This window comes from Neolamprologus multifasciatus, chromosome 19 (assembly GCF_963576455.1).
Source record: "Neolamprologus multifasciatus chromosome 19, fNeoMul1.2, whole genome shotgun sequence".
In the NCBI taxonomy this organism is placed as follows: domain Eukaryota; kingdom Metazoa; phylum Chordata; class Actinopteri; order Cichliformes; family Cichlidae; genus Neolamprologus; species Neolamprologus multifasciatus.
Window position 1 is genome coordinate 8,667,060 of NC_140457.1, and position 15,168 is coordinate 8,682,227.

The 15,168-nt window shown below is 41.6% G+C and overlaps 1 protein-coding gene and 1 long non-coding RNA gene across 6 annotated transcripts in view; both read left to right on the forward strand.

The window, feature by feature from the left end:
- Nucleotides 1-15,168, forward strand: part of actn1 (actinin, alpha 1) — a 54,422-nt gene that overhangs the window by 6,488 nt on the left and 32,766 nt on the right. The gene's annotated exons all lie outside the window — the stretch shown is intronic.
- LOC146495916 (uncharacterized) lies at nucleotides 1,424-14,940 on the forward strand. The gene is made up of 2 exons (XR_014871321.1): nucleotides 1,424-12,412; nucleotides 12,457-14,940. It is a non-coding gene; the product is annotated as an uncharacterized LOC146495916 (long non-coding RNA).

Here is a 15,168-nt window from a genome sequence, read left to right on the forward strand (position 1 = left end):
TCTCATAACTCACTGGCATTGTGGTGGGATCTTTTTTCTGGCATGAGTGTGCTTTAGGTCCCTGCATTTGGAGCATTGCTTAGTGTTTAGTTTTTTTTCACCTGAATTTTTCCTTGGATACAGATTTTTCCTGATCAGATGCTGCTGGAAGAATTAGTTTAAACTTGAATATCTGAATAGCCATGTGCAGCACTGTGGATGTATCTCCTCTGCGTGTGTTACCATGCAGTGAGAGCCAGCGACTGAGAAAGTTGTTTCCAGCTGTCTGAAGAAAGAAGGTCGGACCGCTGCACAACTTCTCGTCCGTTCTTGGCCTGCAAAAACATTTCCATGCCGTCGGTGAAATTCTCATCGCTGAACAGTTTCTCCTTTATTTGTTTCAGGAAGGTGCATGCTAATCTATCCTCATCCAGCTGAACAGTACATCTTACTTTGAAAAGTCAAATGTGAGCAATTACCAGGCTCTTATCTGAGCAGCTCCCAAAGGCCCAGGCCCTGATGCAAATTCTTGACTTTTCTCTAGCTCCAAATTTAGAAATGTTGTAAATAGAAGTCAACCCCAAGCCCTCGGTCATTAAAACAGTTTCAAGACCCATTGTGCAGTGAATTTTAATTACTTCGTTTCACGGGTTTGGATACGTTTGACTGCTTTGCTTCACTTGAAGTTTCATGAATGACAATTAATGCTGCATAGACTGCAGTTTGTTGTTATGTGTACGGCATTGTAGCCTCTTTGAGACCCCAGACTTTTTAGATTCTGCATTAACTCTGAGCTTTGGGGTCAAGGTGCATTTCCTGTGGAGACGACACTGCCGATCCCCAAAAAATAAATCTGCTCAATACCCAATATGCAACCATGTGGGGATCCACTGCACACTTATGGTCACATGTTTTCAATACCGTACGACCCAGAGGGGCGTTTATAGGTGATCTGTCTGCATGTTTCCAAGAATTTTTTTCATGCACCACATGGGAAGGATGTAGTCGAGTCTTTCTTCCGCTAATGCTATTAATCACACCACATGCATTCTCAAGTGCATGTGCTGACTGCTTTGAAGCCAGGAGGGGGTTTGTACTGTACTCAGAGGGTCTGTGCACATGCTAGTGTATTAGCTTTAAGCCTCCTCATGGGAGCAGCTGTAGTGCGTTTCCTATACAGAAAAAAAAGGGGGAAAAAAAGCTTTGAGTAAACAGACACCATGGTAAAAACAGGGCGCAGGCACACCTTTCCATTCATTCATCTGTGTGGGTGTAGCTCAGGGGCAGAGAAAGGAGAGCATGGGGGGAGGAGGCAGTGAGTGGAAGAAGAGACTCGGACAGAGGAGCTTTCAGGGCTCGGGACAAAGAGAATGTGTTCAAGAGGCCGTCTATTGTCACATTGTCAACCTGGATTCAATAATTCATCATCATCAGCAAGGTTAGAGTTTGAGCTATCAAATGACTTCCCTCTTCAGGTGCTTTAGCTTAGCATAAACACTGGAAACTGGGGAGATGGCTAACCTACACCGATTAATAAAAGAGAAGATTTGTTTCTATTCCTCAGTTTTTGTAGGAGAAAAAAAGATGGTAAGGTTCAGTGACATGGGTCCAGAGACTGGTCAGTGACCACCTACTAACCACCAGTTATGAGGGCAAAAATTAGTATTCCCCAATTGGTTGCAAATGGTTGCCGACAGTCGCTGTGGAAAGCTTCATTCATCCAGTCCTAGAGCAACTGCAAAAAGTGTCACATCCTCATTGTGAAAGATTTTGCCCAGCGATGTCCAGCAACCGCTTGACAACTGGTTGGGAAATACATGTTTTTCCTGAGAGAAATGTGGTTGCCAAGCGATCTCTAGGCTTGTGTGAGCGATCCTTAAATGAGTGAGTTTTAAAGTGCATTTTTGTTGGATGTCAACTGCTTGATCTTCTTTACAGTTTTATTGCTAAGCTAAGCTAACCAAGCTACTTTTTTTTTTTTTTTTACATTTAATAGACAGACATGTAAGGCATATACACCTCCTCATTACATCTACACACACCTCGTTTTCCAGAATTTTCTTTTGAGTTCTTCATTTAACATCGAAAGAAATGGTAAAACAGGACTCATATCACTTAATGACCAACTGCAAAGTTTCCAGACTGAGGGGAAAAAACAGGAAGGACATTCCTAATTAACAAACGAGCTAAGAACATGGTCAAATTAAACAAATGGATTTCCAGGAAGCAGTTTTCCACCCTTTTTACAGAAAATAATCCTACACCCAGAATATGGAGGCCAAGTAACTATAATATTCCAGAGTCTGATCTTACACTTACACTTCCTATTCCAGATACTCTTTTTTTTTCTTTATCAAAAATCTGCTTTTGCTGATCACTTCCCACATGATGTAAGATTGTTTCTTGGATGGCTTAACTGATTTTGGGACCTCACTGACAAAGTGGATGTGAAAAACTCATCAGATATAGGATTAAAAACAATCAAACATCATTCCATAACATCAGCTTGAAACATCTTATCCATCATATTATATTTTCTTTTTCCTTCCTTTCATCCGTTTCTCTCCCTTGCTTCCCGTTATTTACTTTCTCTCCACTATCTATCCCCCTTTGTGTGGCTGAGTGGGTGGCAATGGATTTAAGGAAAACTTGTTTTGTTTTTTTCCTCCGTGCTTGTTTTAGTCTGGGCATGTTGAAATCTCCCTCCAGCTTTATCAGGAAGCCACTGTGCACAGGGTGGTGCATCACTGTTTGCTCTGTGTGTAGTAAATGGGCAATTGGAGCATTTGAACAATACAGGCAGGATGTTTCTTAGTGTTTTATTTACACTGTGGGCAATTAAGTCTAATTCAGAAGGAGTCAAATTCACTGCAGTGACTAAGCCTTCCTAGGTGGCCAGAAAGAGATGAGAGGAAGTAAATATGAAGATGAAAATGATCCTGTGAGTGATAATAAGTGAGTTCTTGGCGTGGGGAGTAACACTGGGAAAATTGAGGCAGGGGGCTATTTGTTCTGTTGTACTCCTACACTCTTCTAAAGTGGGACAAGTATTGAACGTCTGAATTTCAATCAGTGGCTGCTATTGATCGTGTGCTCCACCGGCACTCATGGTCAGTTAGAGCGGACTCCCTGCAGGCACGTCACATTGTGGTCTGATGACTCTGTGCTGTTGTGATACGCGTTTAAATTGCACAGTAGCAGCGAGGGCTGAGCGACACCTCGGCTCCCTGCCCTGCTCTCTTTTGTCAGTTTCCTGCAGGATTAGCCTGCAACCTCCTGACGTCACTTCATTTATGACGGTAAGCAGCAGCAGCTTCTGTGAAGTGCTCGCAGCAGATCTCATTACAAGTTGTAACAGACACCTCCCCTTGATGGCCCCACCCCGGCAACCCAAAGCAGGAGGAAAGCCAGCCTGCTGCTTGTTGGTGTGTAGTGGAGAGCCCTCGGCAGAGCGGTGGGGCAGCAGAGTGGTTTAAGCTGCGTGAAGTGCTGGCTGGTGCTGGTGGATGGACTTTAGGAGGGAGGGTGGTACAACCGTCACAGTAGCTAACTGTGGAGTTGAGTTGTAGTCTTGGCAGATGTGTGCGCGTGTGTCCTCCTAAACGCCCATAAAAGTCTTTCTACACTTTGTTTTTCTCAGTTTTTTTGAAGGATAATCTCTATGACCAAAAACTAATACAGCTCAGAACAGCCAGATGAGAAACATATATCACATATCACTTTATCCACTGGTGTTTGGGGGGGTTGGATGGTTTTATTTGTATGAAGTTTTCTCTCCTTTCTGTTGATGATAAATTGTGGTTCAGCTGTGTTGCCCTGAGCACAGAGTTTCTTTCAGGAGCAAAACAAAAATAGGAATAAAAGAACTTAAATTGGGTAAAATGGGGTACATTCATCCTTTCTAATAAGTCAAGTTATCCATGTATTGGTGCGTTTGATGGCTTTGATTTATGAATCAATCTCTGATCCAGCTGAATGTCATCTCAGCCGAGCATTTACTAGATGAGACTCCAAAGGAAGAAAGAAGAAAGGCCACTGCTCGTTTACCCTCAATACTTTCCTTAAAGTGTTTCATGTGGGGCCGGTGTGCCTCCATCATAGCTCCCTGCACATTTATCTCAGCTTGCAGCATCAGTCTAATCTAGGTTTGTGTAGCCATTTTTGGTCATTCTTCCAGATGTGGGAATATGAGCCCACATTTAAATGATTTGTTTAGTCCACATACCATGTGACTTTTTGCTATTTGCTGTTTCTCTAAATGAGCAATGAGCAAATCATCCAGGCATTCATTTCATTAGTCTTAAAAAGGGTTTCATAAACTTCATACAGTATTATGAGTACAATTACAAATGTAACTGCCACAGAAAATATGTGGTGCACATATTTAGATGGAAGCGTTTGATTGGAGCGTTTGAAAAACTGATATTTAAGCTAAACTCCGATGTTCTTTGGGGTCAGCAGCAGGTTGGCACCACTTTAAGGGGCTGTTTCATGTTAGAGCAGGTCAGCGGCCCCTGGAGCTGAGCTGTATAGGTCAAGGACGCTGTAACCAAGGTTTGGGTGCATGTATTACTTGGACCTTTGGCAGTGCTCGTTTCTGTTGAAGCAAATTTTCAGTTCAGGTTTTTTTTCTGAACTGAGAGTGTTACCACTTCTCTGTTTGACTCGCAGGTGGAACTGATGAACACGAAGTTTAATTTTGTATGTCTGGCTATCAACAGCACCAGACTGCACTTTTATGGCTCAGTGCTGAAACTCAACCGAATTATACACAATAAATTGATGTGTGCATGCAAGTCAGCAGCTTTAGTGGCTTTCTTTCTTTTTCCTTCCGTGTAATGCCGTATTTAATGCTACATTAATATAACAAATTAGATGAACAGGTCTCAGCACTTTCCCTTTTTGATGTGGGGAGCTTCACAGATAACATTTTTAGCCACAGAAAAACAAGCAAAGAACCTATTAAAGGCTTAAAACACCCTCATATGGCCCACGTCACATAGCCGTCCCTCGAGACTCTCCCATTAACATTAAAACACTGAACAAATCAGCAGTTTTGGAAACAGATCATCAACAAACACCAAAAACAAATATATTCCTGTGTGAATTGTGCTGTCTGCCACAGTGAAACAATTACAAAGGTAGAAAGAGGAAGAGAAAAACTACAGATGGGTTTTTTTGGACATGTGAAAGACACACTGACTCATTGCTCTGGCTACTTGCAGAATTAAATATGTTAATTCAAGTAATTATAAATCGGGAAAGCATATTTTGTTTGCGAACTTGGAGAGAAATGTCTGTTTTTCTGGAAGTTTCTAGTTTGGTGCACAGAAAATTACTGCAGAAGTGCATTGGCCTTAACAGGACATGTGCAGTATAGCTGATGGGTGGATGAGTTGAAAGTGTCTTTTGTTTGAGTGCAGTGTAACTCCTCCCCAGCTCAGCATTTCTCTGAGTCAGGTGATGGTCAGCAGTGAAAAACGCTGCTTCGGCACAAAGCAGCACCACGACTGGCTACCTACCATCACACGACGGCTGCTGGCAAACCGAGCTCGAGCTGACTCACGATTACTCTGAACCCGGCCACGGTGCTTCATCGTATCTGTTTACATTGCTGTCCAACTGTTGTCAGAGACAGCTCAGGCATGACTCAGTACTCGAAGCTGTGATAATAAGTTCTCGTTACAGTGCCAGTATCTTCTTAAATTTGTATTTTTTTTTTTAAAACAAAATTGTATTGATACTAACACTGCAAACAAACAATATAATTTAATTGACGCAAGCATATAAAAGAAACATTCAAACTACAAGTGTATGCACATGCTGTAAACTCAGCCTCCTGCAAAATCACAGACCTTAATGTTTGTTTAAGTACCAGGAACATAAGCTGTACTTTCATTTTGGACACATACGCTGCAGTGAAATGGGATCCGTCACAGAGTGGCCTTTGTGCGGTGGGAGACTCCTGCTTTGAGCCAGCGAAGCGGGGAGATACATGTTCACGCTGGGCTTTTCAATGACTCGCTGCTCAGCAAGGCCTCTTTGATGCCCAGAGTCTATTTGAATAGCATCTGCACATAGATTTGCATCCAATTTGTGTGCTGTGAGATCATCAGAAGTGCTGCATCTTCTTATCAGCTTGCGTCATACTCAGACATTTGTCTGGATATAAACCTGCTTGTTCTTAGTCTCATCAAATATGTAAAATTCAGGAAGTAGATAGAAGCTATTTTGCTGTTTTATGGATGTCTTCAAAGTTTGTACATTTGAGGAAGAAAAAATAAAACTACATATTGTAAGATGTTTTTAGTTATTTATTTCTAGTGCATTCAAAAGCTGCAAAAGGGTTAGATGGTTATGCATCTTTCAGGGGAAGTGGCGCTCAAAGTGCGGAAATTTCGAACAAATATTGCTAAGTACAGCTTCAAGTCAAGTCAGTTTTATATAGCGTATTTTAGCCAACCCGAAGTGCTTAACAGGCTCTCTTCCACAGCATGTCTTCCTTCTCTCACCCCAACCAGTCGCAGCAGATGGCCTCCCCTCCCTGAGCCTGGTTCTGCCGGAGGTTTCTTCCTGCTAAAAGGGAGTTTTTCCTCCCCACTGTCGACATATGATTGTTGGGTTCTTCTCTGTATGTATTGTAGGGTCTACCTAAATATAATATAAAGCGTCTTGGGCGCTTGACTGTTGTTGTGATTTGGTGCTATATAAATAAAATTGAATTGAATTGAACAGATACCTTCATTCGCAATCCAGGTCTCCAAGAACCCACAACACCGAACATGCATACACAGACAATATAGTAAAGATAATAACTTGAAAATTAGTCAGAATGTCAGAATAAAAACGTTAAATTCCAACTGTGGTAAATAAAAGAGGAATAGATCATATTTACAGTGACCAAACCATGAGGGACCTCAGAGGTGACTTAAAGCAGCTGAGACTAGGTACAGCTGATTTCAACAATTGTTGAACAGTTTTTTATGAGGGAAGGCCGCCCAGAGGCAATGACATCAAAGGCCTGATTGTCTTTAGTGAGGAGAAGGCACAGAGAGAAACTGTTGGATTATTTAGGAACCATTTTCTTTCTGTCATAATACATCTGGCTAAACATTAGCTTAACTGAGGTTGAATGCCATTTGATTTACCTCCCAACACACCGTCACGGATAGATGCTTCCTTCTGTGCAGTGATGTGGTTGACAGTTGTAATTAGGGATGTCGCTAGAGCCTCTACTTATGGTAACGTTCCATGCCAAAATTTTGAAAGTGCTGTGGGACTTCTTTCAGTGCTATAGGTAGCGAGTAGGGTTGTCAGAGAAATTGATACTTGGGCACTAATTGATAGTAAAGATTAAAATTGGAGTTGCAGCAGGATTGACAGCATTGTTGCAGACTGGCAGCACAAACATGAACATGAGCACCAAAAACTCTGTGAAGTATCTTAAAGTTGACCTCACGCTTTTTATGGAGAATTCTGAGACCTCGCTAAAGCTCTCGTTTCAACAACAAGTGTTGTCAGTCCTTTGTGTCTGGGATGTTACAAGATGGTGCTAAATTTAATAGGATAACACAATTATTTGTGTCTAAGAAGTGTTATGTTTCCCAGTTTGAAGCAGAGAAAAGTTTGCCAACAACTACACAGAAACAGTGTCAACCTACCTTAACAAATATTTCATCAGCAATGACAATATGGTGCCAGAAGCACAGAAAATAAACAGAACTGCTGCTGCAAGAGCCACTGTAGTTCCAATCACTGCTAACCAAAATCTGCCTTAATTTCCTCAGTTTCTGCCCACGGTATTGAAAGCAGTGTCTATTCCTGGGTGTCGTATGGAGTTTGAAGTTCGAGCATCACGGAAAATCCTGGTGTAATTTGGTAGAAATAAGAGTTTGGGAAAGAACTGAGCTGTTTTCTATGGAAGGTGAAAGAAAATCTTTTTTTTTTTTTTTTTTTTTGTCATTCATAAGTCAAAATTTCAGGTTATTAACTCAGATGGTTGAGTTAGTAAGTCAAAATGTGGCTTAGATAGGGGGGCAAAACATTTCAGTGGCTAAAAAGCTTTCGTAGATTTCTGGAATGTGACCTTGCTGGTAAGTTTTTGGTGCTTTGGACACTACAGAGGGAGTGCCACTGAGTTCCATTATATATGAAAAATTAGCCGATATCTCAAATACTGGGTAACTCTCACCAAAAAACAATCGAGATGCCTTAATGGAAAAACATGTTCCTTTAATTTTGGAGGCACGGTGGTGGAATGGTTGGCACCATCACCTCACATCAACAAAGTCCTGAGTTCGAACCTAACCAGCTGGCTGAGGCCTTCCTGTGTGTTGCTCTAACCAGGTACTCTGGTTATCCCCCCACCGTTCAATGACATGCATGGGGTTTGGTTAGTTGGTCATTCTAAACTGGCTGTAGGTGTGAATGTGAGCGTGCATGGTGGTTTGTTTCTGGCGATGTCACCATGGTGTACCTCGCCTTTTGTGCTGTGAAAGCTGAGATAGGTTTCAGCTCAACCATGACCCTGAACCGGATAAGCAGAAGAAAATGGATGGATGTTCCTTTTAATTCATTTTGTGAGGATATACTTTTAACTGACTAAATGTTCTGGTCAAAATCTTTGAATCTACAAGGTAAGTGTATCTGTTGTATAAACTGTCTGCATCTAAAACATATTTTTATTAAATAACATCACTGTTGCATCCTTTAGAAATCTAAATCTGATGGGAAATTGATGCAGCATCTTTGTTATTATGACCCGAGCGAGATTACATGAACTTTAGGAGTCCAACAGATCATCTCTGAAAAGTTGCTGAGATCCAGGGAGGAAGGCACGCACTGAGCACAGATGCTTTTGTGGTCATAAACTTGTGTTGCGTGGGGAGAGTGTGTGTGTGGACTCTGTTTTTTAAGAGCCTCTGAGCAGCCGAGCTGTTTGTTTGCGGGTCTCCAGGCTTTTGTGGTTGTCATAGCAACCGCCCAGTGTCGGGCACTCTGCAACATTTTCACAAACGAGCCGGTCTTTGTTAAATGAACACGCCGGAGGAAAGAGCTATCGCCACGCTTTGACTTTCTATTGTGACACACACACACATGAATATGCAGCAGGGCAGCTCTGGGCCACGAGAGAGTAAATATCAGTCGACCGGTCACAATGGCTGCTATTCTTTGTCGGTCTGCGCTTTCTGGCTCGTCCACAGCTCGGTCAGCACGCGCGGGAACAGTAAGGAGCGTGTACATGCATGTGTGCAAAGTGCCTCTGCCTGCACAGCATACAGTATCTCTCTGCACCAGCTGCACGCTGGCTATATGTGCTCCTGTGTCGCATGCTGCTTTTTTTTTTGCACTCTCTTTCTGAGGCACACTTGGCTCCTTGCATGTGTGCATGCTGAAGCAGCAGCCAAGGCAATAGTTAAATGTAATGGGATGTCTTTGCTGAGTTGGCAGTTTGTAGTAACAGCCTGTTTGAGTGCCTGGTTGGATGGATGCTGCACCTCAGAGACTAGACTTTCACACGCCATCGCACGGCTGGACTGAATGAGCTGTATTAATCTACAGTACCTGTTTTTGCAGATACTTCAGTGTCATGCATTATATTTGACAATTTTTAGATCTTTAGTCTGTAGTTTTATGCACACCGTGCACATATTTTGTGGTATCTCGTGCACATATTTGAGTACCGCCTAACTGGACTGCAAAGCGTAGCAGATTGAGTACAGAAACGCTGGCACCAATTCTGAGATCATTTTCAAGCAAAACTTTATTATGATGCTTTTCCTTTCCTCTGTTTTATATTTTTGTCAGGGGAATATTTTCCAGTTTTTAGTTGGAGATTTAAGGACACTGTCCATAAACAATAACCGCTCTTTTCAGCTGTTAATCAACATTTTATAGGCATAACAACTGGGCAGTTAATTGAAGGGGAGGGAGTTTCAGTTTTATTTGAATATTTGTCCAGAAGTTTTGTGATATTCGTTTAATTTTCAGTCTGGCTTTGTTGTGTTTGTGATCCAGAAACTGTAGAGAGCTGTAATACAGGAAGTAACTGAGAGAACAAGAAAGTGAGAGTGAGCGGTTTAGTCATGCAGCTCTTAGGGGGACATACTAGGGAAACAACAGTGCTGGGATTATACCAGAGATGATACTATCACAATATTACAATCACTATATGACATTATTGTGATTTTTAGCATTTTGTGGGATGCTGAGTGTTGCACTAACATGTTGAGATGTAAATCGAGATTGAGATTATGTCCTCAAAGTTAATCTTTGTCGATATACGATAAGATAAAGTTATCTCACTTCAGTTATTTTTCTTTTTTACTGTCAAATGAGATTATTAAGCACATCAACCGTAAAATCTGCCATAAAATGGAAGTCTGTTATCAGTCTGTGATTAATTGGGGCCAAGTTGGCAATTACATGCAGTCAATTTCTAATGATACAGCAATTAACTCATAAACCATCAAGAATCACGTATCTGTTGCAGTCTACATAGACACAAATTCAGATTAAACTGTTAAAATTGTTCTCTGCAACCTTCCTGTTCTATAGAAAATAAACAGAATACAACTAGCTGGCAGTCATTCAGACTGATTGCAACATGCTGTCTGCATCTATAAATTAGACAGCAAGACCTTTTGCAGACCTTCAGCAAACTCTCTAAGAATGGTTGCAGGCTGCCCAAGTCAGACTGTAACTGTTTGCAGAAAGGTTGCATCCTATCAACCTGTGCATTTGCCTTATGATGAAACATGGTCTTGAGTGTGCAAAAAAAAAGTTAAAATCACCAGAAAGCCACTATCTTTATTTATTTATTTGTTTATAGATGTAAGGAGGTTGCTCTACTATTTTTTTTTTTTTGTGTGTGTGTGTGACTGAGCCATTAGCTTGCTGTGAACAAGGAGGTAGGTTTGTCATGTCCAGCATTAGATGTTTTTTCTGTTTGAGCCAATTAAAATGTAAGTTTGCTCGGCTAATGTTATCTTAGGATGGTAGTGCAAGAGCTGAGCCCTCTTCTTCACAGCATTCCCAGATTTTTTTTTTTCAATAAAATATCCATATTTGTAGTCCTGTGTTGATACAATATTGCCATGCAAATTATTGCGATAGCATGCTGTATTGATATTTCCTCCCACTCCGCTAGATTATACTGGTAAGTTTTGGTTCAGCCAACTGGACCAGCGGCTCACATGTGCCCTGCAGCCTCAGCCTTGGCCTGGTTCACAGTTTTCACTGCCAGAGAAGTGAGGATAAAGTCAGTGTGGGTAGTCAGGCTGCATCCTCTAGTGCGCTTTGAAGGAAGGAGACAGAAGGGGATGAATGATGACCTTTGACCCTCTCAGAACACTCCCTTTGCTAGTTGGCACTCCTGCCCTTCCTCTGTTAGGGAGAGAGAGCACTGTGACTACTAACAGAGAGAGAGAGAGAGAGCAAAGCAGATGCCTTCCCTTCATCTCTCCTCCAGGTTCAGGAGTCAGAAAGGTCATATTGTTCCTGTGCATGACTCACTCTGAGCAGGATGGATGGAGCAGCGGCTCTTATTACACACCAGTGCAGGGATGTTAGGAGCCTCTGTTTGGTTGTGTTTGTTTACCTGTCTGACTGACTGGTAGCATCAATGTTCCTAAGTACACGTGTGACATAAATAGATAGTAACAGCTTCATGTTACTGTTGGGAGTTCTGGTCACCGTATTCATTGCTTTTGGTGGATTGTAGTACAACAAACTGCATTAGGGCAGAAGAGATAACAGCTCAGTGATCAGATGTTGACAGACAGTAAGACTAGACTCTGGGTCAGACTTTAAAAAACAAAAACATGTTCCCAGATCCAGGAGTTGAGCCCAGAAAGTGACAACACTGAACTCATTTCTGCTATGAAAGATGTCGTAGTAGCTCGGTTTGGCTTACACAGTGAGTTCAGTCAATCAGCTACTTCCTGACAAATGACTGAAACCCTTCCTTCATTCTTTAAAATGCATGCTTTGGTGAGACTTTAATTTTAGTGCGTGGTTTCCTCAGTTTACTCTGTGTTCCCTAAAAGGTCAGCAATGTCAAGACAGATTGCAAATCCAGTGAATCATTCTAAAAGACTGCTAGAATTTTATAAATAGCTTTTTTTAGTTGGTAAAATGATTAATGAAATGATGAAGCATTTTACATCCCAAAGGTCAACTTGACTGTGACATCACACTGCTTTTGGTCACTGCGAAATGCTATAACTCAGGAACTGAAGTGGGGAGGGATTGCGGCTATGTTTCATATTTGGTGCTCATCTATTGAATTCCTTTTTAAATTATTACTCTGAATTTAGAAAATATACATCCATGTGGGGCTGTTAGATATAACGATATATATCGGATGACGATATAAAAACGTCTATCGTTTCGTTTTACGCTATCGTTTGTTTCATGGTGTCGCAAAATAAACGTTTACGGCAATATTTTTTTTCATCGTTTTGATGGTCACTGTAGTGGCTATATTAATTTCTTAAAGTTCTCTCTTTCTCTTATATTTAATATAACCACGTTACGGATGGACAAGCGCCTCTTTTTATGGGTTGACGTTAGCAACAACGACGGTAACACCATCGTGTGTCCGCTTGTTTATTTTCCACATAAACCTTTCACAATAAAGCTCAAGATCCTGTTGAGACTTTTCAAAATAAACAGAATTACGTGAAAGAGTATGCAGAGTATTTACGGATGAGAAGTAAAAAAGAGCCGTCAGGTGCTAAAAAATAAACCTTTGACTCAAACGTTAGAACAGGCTTTTCCCTGCAGCACGCCGTGTAATAAATACAAAGAAAACGGCGGCCGTTACAACTTATGTCTAAAAATGTATCGTTTCATGCATCGGTTAAAACACTCGACTCCAGGTACACGACGCCCAGCTGGAAACACTTCACACAAGTAGAGCTGTCCGAGATTCACAGAATTTACAGAAAATGTTACATTTTTGTGATTTTATATCGTTATCAGGATGATAGATGTCTTATATCAGGATATGAGATTTTGGTCATATCGCACAGCCCTACATCCATGTAAATCTCATACAACTGCAACTTGGCTAGTTGGTGAATGCCTACAATCTCCAACCATCCAACAGTTTTCATCTGCTTTTCCGAAGTAGGACTGCAATGGCAGTTGTCTAAGCCCCAGCAACATTTTCCAGATTCTTCTGGGGAGTCCTGAGACACTCCTAGGCCAGGCAAGATCTAAAATCTCTCCAGTGAGTTATGGGTCTACCTGGGGTCCCCTCACCCCCACCAGCTGGGCATGGTTTGAAAGGCTTAGAGATAGTAACTCTTGCTGGCTCTTCTTCATCGTCTCTGTCTGTGAACATATAACATAGTTATTCCTCTCTGTACCATCAGTTTCTTTTTTGTCTCCCCCTCAACTTCTGAGATGGGTTTTAAGGCTTCTTGCATGCCAGATGCATGGAGCCACAGCGCAGCAGTCTGCAGAGCATCCAGACAGCAGTTTGGCTCGTCCTGCAAGGCTCTTTTTCCCGCTGTGCCTCCAAACTGAAGACGGCAGTAACCTGAATCTTATTCGATCTGCTCTGCCAGACCTTTATTCTCAGTTCTGGGTTTTGGATGGAAGGATGTAACAAATAAATGAAGCCAATATCAGATTATGGCATTGTCAGAAATGCACAGGGAAGCATCAGCTGTGGTTTAACTTTAGCTTGGTTTTCATTCGCGTTTTGTGGCTTTTTGGCCACATAGAGGCTTTGGGCTCAGTTTATACCACAAGGCCCTGTGTTTTTGTCTCTTTGGACCTCAGTTTCCTCAACGGCATTGTCAGAGTTCACCAAATTTTAATTCAGCGTGAATTATTTGTACTGATTTGCTTTGCATGTCTGAATCTACACATTTCTGTAATTTACTGGAACTAAAATTACAAACACAGCTACAATTAAGCTTTTTTACTATTCCCCATGAACAGGAAAATGAGGAAACCTCAGCCTTTTATCATTTACCGCTCACGTATTCTTGAGCAAGGCACTCCTCTCCTGCACAGCTGTTCCTCCAGGGTGCCCTTTTAAGCCCTTTTAAATCAGAATGTGCTCTCTGTGAGCATGTCTGGTTAAATGCAATGTCCTAATCCATCACACATCAGGAAATCATCTGGGGGTCTGAGGAGGAGGAAAGTGCTGTATGACTGTTAGCAGCTCTGTTTTCCTGGAACAAAAAACTCTCTCCATCAGCACTTTCCTGCCCCACGAGCCAGCGTGAAGTGAAGGTAGGAGAAATACTTAGGATAGAGACGACCGTTTTAACCTGCCTAGGAACTACAGAGGCCCATTTCCATGTCAGCTCATCCAGACAGTATTTATTCTCATTACTGCAGGAGCTGCAAGCAGCAGTACAATTTCTCATGTTGTGGATTTGATTATAAAACAGAAAAACTACTTCTTTTTTTAACCATCTTTGTTAAACATTTTGGAGGAGATGCTGGAAAGATATTTTCCTAGACTCTATTTTTTTCATTGCAGTTTATCTGCCTGTTTCTGGGGTTTCGTGGGGACACGAGAGGCCCTGAGCTGGAGGCTGAGGCTTGAGAAACCGGTCGCAGTGTTGAAAACCGCCTTCCTGTGTCAAAGGCTCTGCCAGCACAGTCTGCCTTTCCTCTTTCGCCTAAACTCACCCCGCCTGTGTGTTTGGATATGGCAGAGGCTCGCACTCATGAGCTGGCTTGTTTCACTAAAAGGATTGTACTAATATGGAACTGGCAGAGAGGCAGGAAATCTTTTTTCTAAGTGAGGGTGATTAATAAAGTGGGAGAGAGGAGAGAGTGGGCAAAAAGGGGGAGGATGGGAGTAGAGGAAGAGGAGTGAGGGGAGGTGGTGGGTTTTTAAAGAAGAGGGAAATATGTGAGAGTTTTATACCGTGAGAAATTATTGTAGTTATTTAATTCAGTAGTGGGTAAAGCTCTTTGTAAGTGTTAATACTATTAATCATAGTCACTGCTTCAAAACCTGATTCATTCTTTAGTGCTTTTGTAAATAAAAACAACAGTGGCTTACTCACAGTCGCCTTTTAATTGAGTAATGTCATATGTCAGGATGAGTCTGCTAAAATCAAGTTAATCTGTGTCATCTATAATCAAGCTTCAGTCGAGCTGACCTTCATTAGATATTTAAAATTCCCAAATCAAATCAAATTATATTGGTAGATTTTT